Source organism: Helianthus annuus, chromosome 14 (assembly GCF_002127325.2).
Source record: "Helianthus annuus cultivar XRQ/B chromosome 14, HanXRQr2.0-SUNRISE, whole genome shotgun sequence".
NCBI classification, from domain to species: Eukaryota; Viridiplantae; Streptophyta; class Magnoliopsida; order Asterales; family Asteraceae; genus Helianthus; species Helianthus annuus.
Window position 1 is genome coordinate 155,385,304 of NC_035446.2, and position 15,352 is coordinate 155,400,655.

A 15,352-nucleotide genomic window follows, 5' to 3' on the forward strand; every position below is an offset into this window, starting at 1 on the left:
TTCATTCTCTTCAAGCTTTAAATCTCTCCTTCCCGGTTCACAACCGCAGAGGGTACATGAACACCGTCTTTAACAAAAGGAAGGAAGGGTATGCACGCGAACGCACATCAGCAACCCTGTCTCCTGAACCTTCAAGAGCTACATCCGACCCACACCTACTTCGAGCAAATGTGGTAATACAAAACCACAGACACTCACGAGGAGCTACGGACATAACCATAGCTTCCGCAGAGTGGTTGCTACGGAAGAGCCAAGCTCACTCCACATCACCGAACAATGCTACTGCATAGCAAACTCGGTATTGGAGCGGGAAGGTAAGTGGCTACAAAACGAACGCAGAACAGCGCTCTAAATAAACTCTCGTCGAACAACAAGCGTCCGAACAGCGGTAACAAGTCTGCTTATGACTTTGTTAACCCGATTATGGGCCGCATAGAATAAACAATGGGGGCATACATTTGCCTATGACCATGTTTATTTACCCATAGTATGAATACACATTGTTCGACCAAACATGGCCAACAATGACGCAACGAGGTAACCGCAAAGAACGTGCGGTTACTAGAGAGCTATGACGATAAACACGAAAACCCCACGAAAAAGGGATTGTCGTCTCATAACTCGATGCTGAACATAGAGCTCGAGCAAAGCACTTACAAGCATCAACAACTTTTGACCCCGGTCTCAAAGATTGGTCCAAAAGTTTCTTTTCTTCTTCATGCACCAATTCAACAATTGGTATGAAGAAAAGCCCACCTTTAAAGGATGGGAAACCTCCACATACCTTCGAACCACCATCTCAGAGGTTGGTTCGAAGTTTGTGCAGCATTACTAACAAGGTCTCCAAGAGACCTTCGGCACAACAACAGGTGGCAGACCACCTGGTGACATAAATCGGCTGAGAATCTCGCATCAGACGAGATTCCTTCACCGATACGGAAGAGGCGTCAGATGACCCTTCCGGACCTCCAGCTTCATTTACATACAGAAAAGACCACACATGGTCTAGGATCTTCTCCAGACTCCAAACTACCTTCCAAACACCATAGTCCAGTACTCCTCCCACATACACCTTGTATGTGGCAGCAACACTAGACTGGGGGGACTTGAAGGGGTATGGTCCCAGATCTCGCGTCAGCATCGACCGCGAGTGACCATTACCCTTATCAAAACCCCCACTAGCTAACAACCCACTTGTGCCCATGCGGGAACGCATCGACACAAGGGTTGAATCCAATCTATCTAGTAACAAAGGAGGACTTACATGGAACAGGAGAACGGTAGAGTGATGCGACATAGCATCACATCTGGTGTACGAAAACGGAAGTATTCACAGCGACGCGGCATCGCACCGCGTCCAGTGAACACTTCTATCAATACAGGAAAGCCTTACCTTAGGCATAGAAGGAGATGAACGTAGTGGTACGGCTGACACCGCACCATACGGACATTTTCGTCACGACAAGGGATGCAGGCAAGACGACGATGCGGCTAGCACCGCATCTCGCGTATTCCTTGATCACAAGTAGGAGACGCGGCAACTTCAGATGTTACCGCACGTAGCGATGCGGCTTGCACCGCATCCTATGTACTCAAGCAAGTGGTACTGACACCACAGTGCAAGTGGCACCAATGACAGTTACCTGTCAGAGCTACGTAAGCAATGGACTGACGTGGCGTAACCTCCATAACCGACGAGCCTGACACACCTGAAAAGGGGCAGCACGTCGTCAGTCCATCCATCATCATCCTCCTCCACTCCTCGGCTATAAATACCAACCCCAAACCAGGTTTGAGGTATCTTCTCACAACTCTCTCACTACTACTATCTTACTTTGCTTCCCAAGCAAACTACTGATTCTCACGCCGGAGAGTGGTAACAAGGAGCACCCCCCACCCCATCCTCCTTGTTACGAGTCACGGCTTGTTTCCTTGTGCAGGAGATCAACCACCGGTGATCCAGCCAGCGATCCTCGAGAGGAAGGGATTAACCCTTCTTGACGAGACCAGTGAGTTAACCCTGCCCGGTTAACCATTGTTTCATCAAATGGCCTCCCTTCAAATCTAAGATCAATCGCCTAAAACATTTATTACCCTTCTCTTTGTATTTGATCTAATCCACAAAACATATTACAGTCATACAGACACAAAAGTTTATTTGGACATTTCTACCCTCAAAATGCACGAATGAATGAGAAAATAGAAAAATACATTAATAGTTATGTGAGGGTCAAAGTCAAATATATATCGTGTCGGTTCAAAATGTCAAAGACAAATCATTTTGTGGATTTAGGTTGACTAGTAAATGTTGAAATATTAACGAAGTGGTAACATATTTCTTCTTATAAGAATTTCATCTAAACTTAAATACTAATACGTTTCATATTTAAAAATAAGAAATCTAGTTTTTTTTTTCTTTCTAACAAGCTTACGTAATCAGGTTATATCTTATACTTTTTTTCTTTAATATATAAAGCATATAAACTTCAAGGTAAATGATCATGTACAGCAAGACAACATAATCGTACGAAGCATACGAGACCAAGAGAGGAGGACAATCTTGATATGGATGCGAGGAGTCATGAATTAGCATGCATCACATACTTGTCAACCCAAAGTGTCCATTAGCGTAATCTCGTCGTTACAACGATAAGACCGTTAAAGATTGAATACTTAACAATGACCCAAAGCGGGCGGTGTGATACTCCAATAGTGCTATACATGTTAAGGTAAGCTTGTAAGAAGTTAATGACAAAGTGTAGTACAAGAATGACTTCTAGCATGCATGTATCCCTAAAGTATGAACGTATAGAATATGTATATTGGATTCGTTTGTATGAATAATGTATTTGCATATGTATGTTCGTATGAGTTTTAATATGGTAATATATATTGGACCTAAAAGTGTGAAAATGGAAGGATGGCATGTATACTCACGGTTTCCGTAGAGATTTCCACGGAAGTGAGTTGATAGCGATTTGGAGTTTGGGGGCACCGAGTTATCCTACAAGGATAAAAAGGTGCATAAGTTTGACGGATTTTGATTGGGAATGAGTATGCAAATGCTTATCTTAGTATGGAAATTACATAAAAGTAATCTTGCTAAAATACCCAATTTGGACACTATTATTATGTGTTTTCATGGGCACAAGTTCACCCATTGGAATCCAAATATGAGAAATCCTAACTTAAGATAATATGACCATAACTCCTAACATCAATTCATGAATTGGTTAATGTCTAGGGTTCGGTTTTTAGATTATATTAAAAGTATATATTATGTATTATAGTTATGTTATTCATATAGTAGTCAAGCGAGGAGGTAGAATGATTTGCATCCATTAAACCTCATTATATGATTCACCAAAGCACAAAATCATCAACTTAGTTGATGATTTCGGTTGGTCATGAATATGAACAAAATGAAAGTGTCTAGTTCACCTAAACAACCAAGTGATGTGACTAGACGAATGCGTTACAATCATGGCAAATGTTTGAAGAATTTGTGTAGTGATATGCTCTAAAATATACAGATTTTTATATAATATTTCCTACACTTTTAAATAGCTTTAGGGTTGTTTTTATCAAATTCTACTCATACTTTGTAAATATTTGAAGTTGGATGATTCTCATAGAAAACGAGCTAAAATGATGTATTTAAGTTAAAACTAGAGGCTCACGAGTGAATGTTAAAATATCTTTTAAACTCTAGTTTGATAACTAATATTGTTATTATATAATCAAATGAGACAATTAAATTCTTATGAAACAAAAAAAAAATAGTTTTATGCATCAACGTCAACATTAATATTTGAAGTTTTGTTAGTCTTTAATTGGATTTTTTTTTGTTGTAGGAATTAAATGAGCATCAGCCCAAACATAGCTTGCAATATATTAATATATGGAGGCCCAGTTCGTTCGTGATTGTTGTTGGGGACTTAAATGGCGACAACCCAATAATACATTAGAATATATATTGATTTACCTAATGCCCCACTCGGGGATACGATCGTAGACTGCTAAACATCAAAAAAAAAAAAAAAAAAAAGAAAAAAAAAAGAGGGTGACGGCAGAAGACAAGAGGGGACGAACAGAAGAGTAAGAAGGCAGAATTCTGAAGCGGAGAAGAAGAAAGAGAAGGCTTGTGTTGAAGAAACTTGGCATAAAGTTTATTGCTTTTGTTCGGTTAGACATCGTTTATTATCTTTGAGTTGTTAAAACTTGATATATTAGACATGTTTGCTGAATTTTATGACTTTAAATTTATTTGTGTTTCGTTCTTGAACATAAGTAGCTAAACATTTATGCTACCTAGGTCGTATTGATGAATATTTTGTGACTCATAACTTTCGGTTTTGGATAATATAATTTTTGGCTTAATGTTTTGGTAAAATATCTATGAGTTGTTGATGATAATGCGTATGAATGCTACTAGTAATTGAATTGCATGATTGTTGCTTTGCGTTTTCTCGACGTTTGTTACTTTGGTAGTTTCAAATCTAGAGTTACACGTGATTTTCCATAGACTTTGTGTTAGTGGTATAATCTAGAGGTTTCTTGTCTTAGATAACCCTATATGCAACCTTGTGAGTCCTTGAATTTAGTGTTTTGCTACTCTTGAGACCGGGAGGAGATAGAGTGTCGGTTTGTCTAGTTCTTAAGTTTTGGGTAAAGGTGAGACCGGGATGAGATCCTTACTTAGCTGCCTTAGTTTTCCTAGCAAACTTGAGTTATTATCATCAACCAATTAGATAACTCCTTCATACTTTAGGGTGTGTTGTGATTAGCGAGACCGGGAGGTGAGCGAGTCATTTGGGTACCTTAGCATTTTCTAGTGAGGTGAGACCGGGAGGTGATCCGATCTAGTAACCGGTGATTTACACGTCCATCTTAGGATTGTCCAAGAGGTGTTAGTGAGACTGGGAGGTGATCTAGCAGTCTTTAGGGTTTTCTTGAGTTAGTCGTATTTTTAGGAACTCGGTAGCCATTCCATTGTCCAAATCCGAGAGTTGTGAGTTACGGGTAGCATTCTAGACCTAGGTAGCTGTTTTCTCCTAGTATCGAGTTTTTCTCCAGTATCCCGAGTATTCTGCTCCGTTTTGTCTAAGTTTATTTATTTGATTTGTTCAGTATTTAGTTAAAACCATTCTCTCAAACAAACAATTTATTAGGCTAGGGCTCGATAGAGGTTTAGTATCGAGAGTCTCAAGATTGTGTCCACGGTTCGATACTCGGACTTACTTGTCATACTACTTACGACCGGTACACTTGCCGGTATTGTGTGGTTTGCGAGTTTTTTCCAACTTTTAAGACCTGTTGAATTTAATTAACACATATTTCACACATCAAGTAGTCGTGTTCACTTTGTTCTTGGAAGTCATTTGGGTGAATTAAATTGTATGGCTAACTAATCAAGTGAGGTGGTGGAATCATAGTGGAGAACCAAGGTTTCCATTGTTCACACCTAACCAAAACACAAGTTTTTCAACATTGAGGATTGTAGGCTTGGTTTGGTCTCATTACTTTTGTAGGCACTTTGAAACCTTTAGGGGAGTAGGTTGTTAAACCTCTAATTTTGTGGAAATCAACCATACGCAAGACCAATAATCATAGTGTTGATTGGGAACAAGGTTGGTTCATAACTACCGCAAGAGGAACTACAATTGAAACATTTTTTTAAACTTTTTATAAAGCAAAAAATAATACTCACTTTGGAGCCTCATATGGTGTTGCACCAAGGTAAACCTAGGAGTTTGATATAAGAAAACAAGAAGAAAGTAGAAGAAAAGATGTTCAAAACTTACTGTTTTAAACAAGTAGATAATCTGCCAACACTTGGAAGATTGGAGAAATTTTGATGATTTAAGAGAGATTTGAGAGTGTGTAAAGGATTAGGAGAGTGTGGAAGAGTGGTATTTATAATTGGGTTGAGTTGTTGGGTGTTAATTGGGGTTAGTTGGTAGTTAGAAGTGGTTGGGAAGTGATTTAAGGCCAAAACCCGCGAGCTATCACCAATCCTGCCTACCCAGAGCCTCTCACGGACCGTAAGAGGTGTCTTGCGGTCCCTAAGGCTCCCCTGGATAATATTTTTTTTTTGTTTTTGGCCCATGTTGTTTGGTCACTTGTCCATTTATGCAATTCCTTGATATGTTTTGCATTTTTTGGGCATTTTAAAGTATATATGAGTATGTGAATATTACGAATGTATATGGGTATGATTCAGAATGTAAATAAACAAGGAGTACAATTCGGTTTCGTAAATAAAACGTGTACTTGTTAACACGTATGAATATTATTCCGGGCATAAAATAACATAAAATATCATTCGGTTTTGCATATAAAACACGTATTCAAGATTGATTAAGTATCATGTATGTATGAATAAACAAGTGTGAATGAAAATGTATTTCCTTTATGATAGAATCCTTGGATTACAAATGTGGAAAAGAAATACGAATTACAAGGTTTCTAAAAATAGAAATATGAATACAACTTTTAATTATGGAAAGTAAATAAACGCGAAGCGTTACAACCCGCAGGGGGCGACCGCCTACCTTACAAAAAATGTTATAGACTGCAATATTTAAGTAAACTCAGGAATATAAGGGTCTAGTTGAAAATAAACCTATGCCCATTATAAAGCTAAAATTAAATTTAAAACTGATTACAAATTAGACGTAACTCATTATATATTAAAGTTACATTTATATTTTACTTTTTAGCTACAAATTGTTAAAATATATAAATATAATTCCATTTAAAAATTTTAAAAATGATCAGGTCATTTTTCACATATGATAACCTTTTTCACCGTCATGTGCGGGGTGTTAAAACTGGTGAGATACTAAGGTGACAGTTTTGTTACATGTAATATGCGAAAGACATGCCTGATAGTTCAATACCACAATCATGAAGAATATTTAGTAAAATGCTGTTTTCAAAAATATTTACCTATATTTAACTCCTATTTAGAAATATTTACCTATATTTAACACCCCTCACAATCATGTATGGGGTGTTAAATCCCTGTATAGAAGCTTCAGGACCCTTAAACAGGAAGGCTTCTTAAAAATATATCATCCCACAATCATGTTTATTAACCTAGATTTGAAGAGTCTCTTCAATTCAAAAGTTATGATCATTGCCCTCCTAGTTGTATATAGTCTTCTTTTGTTGTATTTTGTCAGGATAAAAAGAACGACACACAAAATGTATTTAGTTGATTTCGTATGTTACAACCTACAATCTCTCGGAAGGACTCAAAGTAGCATTCCATGAAGCAACCAATACAAAGTGGATACTTCTCACAAGAAATACTAGACTTCATGAAGAAAACATTAGAAAGATCTGGCCTTGGTGACTCCACTTATCTAGCAGAGATCTTTTTTGAAGAAAAGTATCATCCATCACTAGAAGCTGCTAGAAGGGAAGTCGAGATGAACATCACATATGCTTCTAGCAAAATGGGGCGTAAGATGTGAAGATATCGGGATATTAATTGCAAATTGTTGTATTTATAACACATCTCCATCTCTTTCTAGCATTGTAATTAATAGGTATAAGTTTAGAGAGGACATCATCATCTACAATCTTGTTCGGATGGGATGCAGTGCAGGACTTGTGGCTATAGGACTTGTTAAACACCTCCTTCAAGTTATTTTTTTAACTAGAGTAGTTTTTTATTCTATAGTTTGCGATTTCACAATCACAGATTACAAACAAAATATGGTTGATGGAATTAGAATATCTTAAAGAAATTGGATTATGAAGGAACTCAGAATCCAAATGTAATGAATAACTAGAATACCAGCAAATTGTACAAACACGTTTGGAACTTAAATTCAGATTCCATCTGTATTAAATTTTGCTAACCAAACACACCCTTAAAAGCATATCCAACAAAGCTTTGTTGGAGTTTTGTACAACTGCATGAACAAAAGGGTCATACCGTGGAGATGTATACTCCGTCGGGGCTAATGCAAAAGGGTTTTCGTACCCAGATGAGGTCGGGTACGTTGGTATAGGGTTTTCAAAACCCTGGGGGTACTGAATCATCGGCCGGGGTGGAGTAAGAAGGTCCACACATCTGAGGGTATTCTTGCATACGTCCAAGTTGACCAATAGATGGGGTATAGGGGAAGTGCCAAGAGGTACTCCTGGTCATACCGACATCCTAGGCTTAGTACGGTGTCTTCTTTGTTGTTGTTCCACCATTTGGTGGGGTAACACTAGGGCATCATCCTGCAAAGGATGAGGTGTTGCATAAGTAAGTGGTTGTAGGTATGTAGGGAATTGTGTTCTGGAGTGTTATAAAAGGTGTACTTGTTAAAATACATGTTCCATTCATCTGGACCATGATAGGGTGAGCCGTGGTATGAGGTGGTATCACTAGATAACTCTATGGGATGTTGTTCTGCTCCCGAGTTAGGCATCTCATGGTCGGAATCCTCATCTTGTTGGTATTGATTGGTACGAGGAGAATTCAAGTAATTCAAAGCATAGAACGAACCACTAGTTTGGTGGGAATGACAGTTGAGGTCGTGGTGGTCCTCTTCCTATCATGGGTCCCTTGCCTTGTCCTCGTCTCCTTGGTGGCATTTTCCTGTCAAATATTTCAACATCAATAACTATATAGATAAGAGTAGTCTTAGGTTAAGTCTAGACTTAGAGTTTCCTAAGGAGTCTGCGATTGTGATATTTGAGCTTAGACACAAAAGGTTAGTGTCTAGTCTGCTCAAAATGTAGCTCTGATACCAACATGTCACGTCCTTCCGGTGGGCCTGAATTGTGGGTTCATACGTGACGATTGATAACAGTATCACAACTTACTAGGGGAAGACAGAATAAAAATATTAAACATTTAAAAGCTTGAATTTATGTAATAAAGTTTATACAAGATGTATGGTAAAATCCCACAAGGTTGGATCAAAACAAAAATGGATTTTGAAACATCTTAGGCCCAAGCTATGGCATCGAAGTTCCAAGGTTAAAAGACCGAACCTAATCCAACCCGCTAATGGGGTTCGTCACCTGTGATTAACCTTTAAAAATACATGGTAAATACAATTCCACGACTCGTTTTGAAAATTATTTATAAAAAAGGTTATTTCAAAAGTTGTTGGGATAATTTCTTATTACCCATTTACAAGGTTTTTGTACAGTTGGGAACTAGTATGAAAACCAATATTTGATCGATGTACATGCCAAAAATATATGGGACTGTCAGGTTTATGCCTACTTAATGGCCATTTGCAATTAAATGAAATGGGACGCTCGGATACGGTGGCATCAATCCCAAAGTGTTTAAATCGTTAGCAAACATACAAATTAAAACGAATACCCACCTCTGTAAGCAATAAGCCCTTTGCGATACCCTTATCAAGAGGCATAAGTTTTATCCCAAGTTTTAATAAAATTGGTCAAAGAATATTTACTTTTGCTTAAGCAAATTTAAATCTGAAAATTTAGTACTTAAAGCAAAGCCGTATCTAAAGTTTCTTAGTCTTATATGCGATTATCTAGAAGGTCCTATAGTTCGGGATGAATAGGATTAATATCCGGTTCGAAAGTTTACGGGTCATTGGTAAGTCATAGACTTTGACCCGTTTAACTTTGAATTTTGCTCGGTTTCGCTAGTTAAAGCGTTGACCGGATAGAATTTGGTTTATACGTGTACGAGTAAAAAGTCTCATTGGATACGAGCTTATTTGACCAACATTTTGATTTGGAATGATTTTGAAAGATTTGACCTGCCTCAACTAGTTTATATATTTCGTATTATAAAACTAGTCGAATACGTGAATGCGGTATCAGGCGGTCGAATGGGCCTATTCCACGTCCGGTTTATCAAAAAATATTTTCATAATGTTATAAAATTTGACCTTGAGGTCAACTTACATGTTTCATAGGTTAAAAACCATTTTCTCACCAAAAGGGCATTTTTTACATTTTGAAATATATACTTTGACTCGTCTTTTGACCTTTCAAACGGTGTGAGCAGATAGTATAGCCTTGGAGGGTTATTCTTAATAACATGGTCACATAATAAGCCTCGATTGGGTTTTAACGTTGACCAAACGGGCCAGAATCGAAATCAAAGCAAAAGTCAAACTGCTTGACTTTCAACATATAATGGAAGGCTAAACGGAAATTAACGAGTTGGGCATGTCAAAATAAGTTTTATAAATTCATATCAACTGTTATAATGTCAAAACATATGATTTAGATGCTTGGAAGTTCGTTTATCGCAAAATGGGAAATTTTATATTTTTTACTTTTATTCGTAACATGCTTGACTTGTTATTTCGCCTACTTAACGTGATAATAAAAGGGTATGACCATAGGAGACTGATACCCTCGTTAATACGATCACGTAGGGAAGTTCGTTTCGAACTCTGACTTGACCATAAGGGTCAGATTAAAAAGTCAAACCGAAAGTCAAATTGTTTGACTTTTGGTTGAAAACTAATCAAATAAACGAAATTGACCGAAGGAGAATGACTTACTAGGCTAGAGGACTATAAAAAATTCTAGAGGGCTGCTCCTAATCCCAAGAGAAGTTCCAAGTGAAAGATTTAGTGTCTTTTGTGAAGGCGTGACTAAAGTGTTCAACATGATGAGCTATTTATACTTGATCTCAAGTCCCTAAATCATGCCAAGTGTTAATGGAACCTCCCTGGTGTTGATTGGTGGCCTACCAGGTGGTGGAAGGAGGAGAAAGGTGGCACAAATCGGAGATATGTGGCACCAAGAGAAGAAGGTTGTTGCCAGCAAGATACTTGCTGTAAGGGAAGGCCTTACGGACCGTAAGGCCTTTTGCTTGCGGTCCGTAAGAACGTTAGGCCCGCAATGATTTTAAAAGCCTAGGCTTAACCTCTTGCGAGCTTCCAGAAATGCAAAGTTTTGCATTTTTGCAACTTTAACCCCTCAACTTGATTTCAATGTTTAAGTTGACGACTTTGACCCTTTTCTTCCACAATCCGAACTATATTGGGACACGTGTCGTCTTATAACTTGATGAAATTATCCAGGATGTTACACCTTAGGTTTGAAAAAAATAGTGTTGGAACCTAAGCGTTTGAAAAAATAGCCGTTCGAACAATATTCGTTCGAAAAAATAGCCATTGGAACAATATTCGTTGGAACAGAACTGTCCGAGGATAATGAGTAAAAGTTAAATAATTGAAAATTTTATTTATATACTTTAAAAAAGCAATATATATTTTTTATTTAAAAGAAATACAATTATTATTTATACGATTTATAAATGAGTTGATGTCTTGGTTATATAGAAGAGGAAGTCAGACGTTTCTTTTAACGATAGATTTTGAAAAAGGCTTACGATAAAACTAGGGGATAAGAAGTTTCATTGTTATATGAAAGGTAATGTTGGTAAAGGTGATGGTATTAGATTTTGGATGGAGCTGTGGATGGGGGATAGACCTTAGGCCGAATATTTCTGCTTTGGAATTGGAGAAGGGGTGTATTGTTGAAGATTGTGTGGTGGTCGAGGGTAATTCGATGGTGTGGAAGTGGAGATGGAGAAGGTCCTTTGAATTGCCGGTAGAAATTAGAGAATGGATGGAATGTTAAAATGTTATCAGCTTGGTATTGGTTTCGAATGCCCGGGAATGGGTTGGAGATGGTTCGAATGGGTTCTCGGTTGGGACAGTGAAATATGTGTTGCTTTGTACAGTGGATTCATTTAAAGTGGTGCAAATGGATTCATTTAAAGTGTAACATTTTTGTTTGGCGAGTGATGATGGATAGACTTCCTACTAGCTCGGGTCGTTCTTAGATGGAGAAATGTTAATGTTGATTCAGATTCTTGTGTGCTATATGAAGATGAAACTGAAAAGGTAGATCATGTGTTTATATGGTGTAGGTTGGCTACGGATGTTTTGGCAAAGTTTTGTTTTTGGTGTAAGTTGCCTCCTTTGTTCACGTTTTCTTTTAAAGATCTCTTAGATCTCCATCAGACGGCTAGGATAGGCGAAGCTAAAGCAAACATTCTTATGGGGTTGGTCATGATCGTCATGTGGAACATTTGGAGAGCTAGGAACGACAAGAGAATTAATAACAGGAGTTGCTCGGCTGAAGATATTTGAGTTTCGGTTTAGTCAGTAGGATATCTTTGGTTTAAATATATAGCTTGGGAGTGTATTGATTGGATAAAGTGGTGTAATTACCCTTTCTAAGTTTGGTTTTGTTTTCAGTTTGACTCTTTTTGTGTCGCTGGCTGCCCTGTCATAGTTTTTTGGGCGGGGCAGTTTTGTTTATGATAGTTAACTTTCAAACAAAAAGAAAACCCTGTAAAACATGTCATATACAAACATTTATAATAAGAAAAAATAAGATGAGAAGATATTTATATCAACGAATCTAAACTCATTTGGTCAAAATTTGACTTGCTATAAACTAACATGCTCTAATCCGAACCTGGTTTGACCCGTGACCCAACCCGACCCGACACGTCCGTTTTGCCAAGCCTAGTTACATCCATATACATTATTGGATGGACATGTTTATACACCCCTCAACAAAATTCCCGAATCCGCCACTGCGCGCGCCACCCCGTGAGGGTGGAGACCAAAATTAATGTGTTTTTAGCACACATATACGTGTGTATGTATGCATGCCTGTTGCGTGTATTATTCTAGTTTATACGCTAATTAATCTGATCTCTATCTTGACCCTGTAGTGCAATAAAGAAGATAGCGATCAGGGCCGACCCTAAGGATCCGAGTGCCGAGGACAGGCTTGAAAAAAAAGGTCCCAAGTGTATAAAGTTCCAATTTTTTTTTTCTAAAATGATGATAAACAAGTGATAAGCCCCAAATTATTTTCATATGAGGTCACGCTTTTTATACCCTTATTATTATATATATCAAATTATAACGGGGTATTGCGCCAGGAACTTTTGGGATCTTTTGGTTTTGGCTACCAACATTCTGGTATTTGGGGATTTGTTACCGGCGTTTGCTTTTTTTACACATTTGCCCCTTGGTGTTTATAAGACATGTTTCTCTACCTCTCTCAATTACTTCACACGTTCCCACCTAGGGTTTTCAAACTCTTCTCCTCCTCCACGTCGCTCCCATTTGTGTGGCTCTGTTTTTCTTCCACCGTTGTCGGTGACAATGGCGGAGGTGTATCCTTATCGCGTTTCCGGTGGTATACGCTTGAGTTGGGTCGTCGACTGTAGCTTTGCCTCTCGGTAAAGAAGGTGATGCCTCTCCGGTTGAGTCGCTGCTTTACCCTGAGGGCCAATGATGATCACCACTTGCTTACCTGAGAAATACGGAACTGCTGTCACCTGCAACCACCAGTAGAATATCCTCTTTGTGGTTTCACATGGCGGTGGCAGTTAATAGTCGTTGCCGGGAACTACCGTTAACGGATGTTTTTCACGTTGACTATGATTGTTAACTTTCTATTTTGATTGTTCAATTTTATGCTCTTTGATGAGATCTGAGAGCTCGAGGTTGTATCTTTATGTGGGTTTCGATAGGTTGCATTTTTCTAGGGTGTTTTTCTTTCTGTGTTTGTTTTCCTTCTTGAATAAAGTTTTGATATTTGGAAAATGAAAACACAGATAGATTGATGGGAAAGATGCAAAATTTTGTAATGATCATGGATTCATGAGGCTAGAAGCACATATGGGTCGTACTCTATGTATTGAGAATTGTACATTAGGCATACTTTGTATACTTAAGGGGTCATCAGTTTGGGAATGTGTAGCAAATGTGATTCTTAATTTGAAGAGATTATTTTTTGCACAAACATCACAGCCACAAACCTCTCATGATGAAATTTTTGTTATAACCTCTCATCAAACACACAAATGGAAGATTAATATAATGTTTTGTTTCTATATATTCATAACCATATGAAAGAAAGTATCGACATCAGTCGTGCGTCGAATGTTCATTGAGGACGGTGGTATTGATTAAGTTAACTAATATTATGTGATTCTAGTTACTTTAATGCTCTTTTATCTTGAATTTATATTCAGCAAATATAAGCAACAAATGTTACTGTTAAAAGCACAATAGTATAATACAGGTTTACTTCGTTTTGATCCGTCGCAACGCGACGGGAAACACTACTAGTTTCTATCAAACGTAAGAATTAAATTTTCAAGCCGAGCCGGGTAAAGCTAAAACGTACTTTATCATAGTAAAAATACATCATCTATGTGATACATATAATAAAAACAAAATATTATTATAAGTGATAAGAAAACCATTACCAATATATATTTAGTGGGAAAATATCAAATAAGAAGTTTATTTTGGTTAGGAAGTCTAGAAAGCAATAGGATTAGGACATGTGGCAACATTTAAAATAAAGAAAAATGGTATTTTAGTCAATCCAACCCTTTTCTTCTTCCTTTTCAAAACCCAGTAACTTCAAAACCCACCATCTTCAACCTATTCTTCACTTTCTATATCAATAATCACTACATTATATTGCGATTTTCATCACCAATCAATGATTCAAACACCCACTCAACGTGTTCTTCAGCTTTTTTTAAGAAAACTCGGTTTAATTTCATACAAAATCTTGTTTTTTCCGGTGATTTTGAAGATAATCATTCGATCCGTTCGATTCGAGCGTTGATAAGTGTTTCAATCATTCAAAAATCTCAATTGTTGAAGAAATCACTTCGATCCATGTAAGAAATTCTTTAATTTCATGTTTACGATATGATTTTTTGATTTAGTCATTGCGTTTTATGATCTTAGCGGGTGTCCAGGGGCGGCAGCCCCTGGCGGGGTCCAAGGGGCAGAGCCCCTGGCTGGGGTTGAGCTACATTGGTCCGGACAGTTCACAGCACAGACAGAACTATTGTCATTGTTCAATGCGTTTTAGAAAGAACACTTTCTTTGGTGTTTTCTGGCCATTGCGTTTTAGAAAAACACATTCTTGAAGTGTTTTTGGTGCATTGCGTTTTAGGTAAAAACACTTTTTTAGGTGTTTTCAGTCCATTGCGTTTTAGAAAACAGACATTTTAAGTGTTTTCTGGCCATTGCGTTTTACAAATAAGACATGTGTTTATGTTTTTGGTGCATTGCGTTTTAGGTAAAACACATTTTTATGTGTTTTCAGTCCATTGCGTTTTACAAACTACACTTTCTTTTAAGTTTTTAGGCTATTGCGTTTTAGAAATAACACATTTCTTTGTGTTTTCTGACCATTGCGTTTTACAAATAAGTCATTTATTTGTGTTTTTTGGTGCATTGCGTTTTAGAAAAATGTCATTTTTTAGGTTTTTTTTTCATTGCGTTTTACGTAACTGAGGGTTTTTCTATTGTGTTTTACGCAACTGGGTTTTAATTTTTTTTTTAAA

General features: G+C 37.6%; 1 long non-coding RNA gene across 1 annotated transcript; it reads right to left on the bottom strand.

Annotated features, from left to right (window-relative positions):
* Positions 1 to 7,825: 7,825 nt before the first annotated feature.
* On the bottom strand, positions 7,826 to 10,590 carry LOC110904487. The gene is made up of 3 exons (XR_004879679.1): positions 10,506 to 10,590; positions 8,323 to 8,602; positions 7,826 to 8,241 (listed from the first exon to the last, which is right to left on the bottom strand). It is a non-coding gene; the product is annotated as an uncharacterized LOC110904487 (long non-coding RNA).
* Between the last annotated feature and the right edge of the window lie 4,762 nt (positions 10,591 to 15,352).